This window comes from Triticum aestivum, chromosome 3D (genome assembly GCF_018294505.1).
Source record: "Triticum aestivum cultivar Chinese Spring chromosome 3D, IWGSC CS RefSeq v2.1, whole genome shotgun sequence".
In the NCBI taxonomy this organism is placed as follows: Eukaryota; Viridiplantae; Streptophyta; class Magnoliopsida; order Poales; family Poaceae; genus Triticum; species Triticum aestivum.
In genome coordinates this window covers 33,955,773-33,959,084 of record NC_057802.1, presented here as the reverse complement: position 1 = coordinate 33,959,084, position 3,312 = coordinate 33,955,773, and the positions used below count along the sequence as shown (strand labels likewise).

At 48.3% G+C, this 3,312-nt stretch overlaps 1 pseudogene; it reads left to right on the top strand.

The window, feature by feature from the left end:
• Positions 1 to 1,128: 1,128 nt before the first annotated feature.
• Positions 1,129 to 3,110, top strand: LOC123073959 (cytochrome P450 71D7-like; annotated as a pseudogene).
• Positions 3,111 to 3,312: the final 202 nt, after the last annotated feature.

Here is a 3,312-nt window from a genome sequence, read left to right as displayed (position 1 = left end):
CTAAATGACTGCGATGCTCCAGCCTCGGTTGATCCGGGCGCCAGTTGCGCCGATGCATTGAATTTGCACCGAACAGATCCTGACTTCGGTCGGGCACACTCCTCCCAGGAATAAAGAAGGAAAATGCGGACGGCCATAGCCTCCTCCATCCCGCATAGGACGACAACCAATCGACGGATCCAGATTGGTCGGAGTTAGATCCACTGCCCGCCATGCCGAAGAAGGCCGAAGATCGCCGGCAGGGAGCTTGGGGGTGAAGCGGAGTGGAGTGGAGTAGTTAGGGTTCGGACAGGGGATCGGATGGGAACGAATATATTTGAGGTCAGGGTGGGCCGGCATGAGCCAGATCCAATGTTGCAGACGCGCCCGGACCTTCCCATACCTGCCCTAGTTTTGCACTGGATATAAGGAGTGCCGGTCATCCTGGATGTTTGGGGCCGGTATTAGGCATCCATTTGGGTCGAGTTTTTTGACTAGTCAGTGACCGGGTCATCCATCAGAACGTATAGAAACGTTAGGTGCGTCAAGCCGTAGATGCTCTAACTCTCGTGGCTGGTCATGGCTCTATTAATTATTATTATTATTATTATTATTATTATTATTATTATTATTACTATTATTGTTGTTGTTGTTGTTATTGTTATTGCGGGAATGACTCTGTTAATTTTAAAGCCGAGGTCACTGAGCCTTCTCTCTAGAGAAGAAAGGAACAGCCAGAGCATCTTCGTTGGGTGCTAGTCTTCCGATACCATTTTGTCGCGAGCTAGGACATGCAGAACAAGTCCCATCAGATGCAGATGCAGATGCAGTTGTAGATGCAGATGCAAACGACAAAGTCTCCAGCTAGCAAACTCCAATATCACATGTTGTTTGTATCTGCTAGAAAAAGGAGGGACAACTGTAGGCATCTACCGTTTGGTGCTCATCACCCGATGCCATATTGTCATGGCAGGACAACCAGGTCCTAGATGTATACGTAATATAAGCAATTCAATCACGCAAGGTGGTTGAATTACTTACATCCCATCAGATGCACACGTAATATTGTTCGTGCATCCGGTCGGGGCGGGCTATAAGAAGGCTCGCACACAACCCGAAGAGCACAGCCAACACATCATGCTTTTCACCATGGACGACGATCTTGTATACCTGTGCTCTGCTTTGCTCTCGTGTCAGTGTTGGCCATCACGGTTGTCCAGCTCCTGAAGCCGTGACGACGGCTGCCACCGGGGCCGCCGAACCTGCCGGTGATCGGGAGCGCGCATCGGCTGGTGATTTAACGCGCTGCCGCACCGCACGATGGGCGAGCTGGCCAGCGTGCATTGGCCGCTCATGTACCTCCGCGCCGGGCACGTGCTGTGGTAGTGGTTCCGTCCAAGGAGGCTGCCCGCGAGGTGCTCAAGACCCACGGCGCCATCTTGGCCACTGGGCCGAAGCTCATGGCTGGCGACCGACATCGTGGCTCGACGGACCACCTATTCTGCCCTATCCCCGGCGACTACTTCGGAAAGCTCCGAAAGCTGTGCGTCTAGGAGATCCTGAGCAACGACCGCGTCCGCTCCTACAAGGACATCCGGGAGGACGAGGTGCGGAGCCTCGTCGACGACACCGGGGCGGACGGGCGTACGGCATGTAGAGCAGCAAAGCCGAAGACTTCATGGCGGCCATCAAGCACAGGTTCGTCTACAGCACCAGCTTCTCGATCCCTGAGCTCTTCCCTGGTTTCACGGGGATTTTATCTTCTTCCCTAGCATAAGGAGGAACCTCCAGAGCGTTCGTGACACCGTCGACGGCATCCTGGGGGAGATCATCGACCACACGGAGTAAATCCTCAAGACTGGCAGGTCACCCGCGTCGGAGAAGAACCTGGTGGAGGTTCTCCTCGGCCTCCACGGAAATGAAGACTTTGGCTTCCCCATCACCCGCTCCACGGTCAAAGCAGTTATCTTGGTTAGTACTACTACTATTGCAGTACAATTTTAGTAGTAACACAAAATTTCAAAAGATTTTCAGGCCTCAACATTCATCTAATTTTTTTTAGAAATATAAACGTAGGCATAAGTTAAAATAAGATTTTGATGCCTCAACACTTGTCTAAACAGAACATATATGCGGGTGGGACAGACACATCTCCATGGTATGGGTCACGGCAGAGCTGATGATGAAGTCAAAGGTAATCAGGAAGCTGCAAGAAAAGATCAGGGCGGCGTTCCGCGAGATCAATCTCCGGACGAGCGGAAGTTGCATCAAGTACCTTGGCTTGGTGATCAAGGAGACGTTCAAGCTGTACCCAGCAGCTACCATCTTGATCTCTCAAGAGAGCACCGAGGCCTGCGAGATGAACGGGTATGTGATGCCAACCAAGACGAGTGTGATCATAAAGTCCTGGGCCATCATGTGGGACCCCTAGTACTGGTAAGACGCCGAGGAGTTCAGGCCGGAGAGGTTCAGGGAGCTCGCTTTGTCTTCCACGGCCTCTGCTTCGGGTACACGCCATTCGGCAATGGGATAAGTATACTTTTCGTCCTCAAACTCTCTGAGAGTTTAGAAATCGTCCCTCAACTCTAATCCGGAGATATTTCGTCCCTCAACTATCAAAACCGGATAGTTTTCGTCCCTCGTGCCACTTCGGGCGGTTTTAGTCCGACGTAAACAGTAGATCGGTGAACAGTAAATTCGAAAAAAAGCAAAAAGAAAATCAAAATTTTTTGAAAATTTGTGGGATCAAAGTTCCTCAGGGGCATAAGGTGCGTGCAAATTTTCATACTGTTTGGACATTCCAGGTGCTCGTGACAAGAAAAAAACTTTAAATATGTACGTCGGTGAACAGTAAAAAAGAAAGAAAACAAATTCAAAAATATATGAAATTTTTTGGCATCAAAGATGCTTAGGTGTGCAAGGTGCGTGCAAATTTTCATGCTCAAATGACATAAGAGGAGCTCTAGCAAAAAAAAAATAGTGCACTTTTTCAAAGTTTCTTTCCATGCCAATTTTTTTTTGCCACGAACTCCCACAATGTCCAAACACCATGAAAAATTTTAGGCACCTTGAGCACCCGAGCATGTTAGATGTCAACAATTTTCATATATTTTTGAATATTTTTCTATTTTTTTGATTTTATTGTTCACCAACGTACATATTTATAGTTTTTCCTTTGTCACGAGCTCCTGGAATGTCCAAACAGTATGAAAAATTGCATGCACCTTGCGCCCGTGAGGAACTTTGATCCCACAAATTTTCAGATTTTTTTGAATTTTTAAGCTATTTTTTTCGAATTTACTGTTCATCAATTTACTATTTGCGTCAGACGAA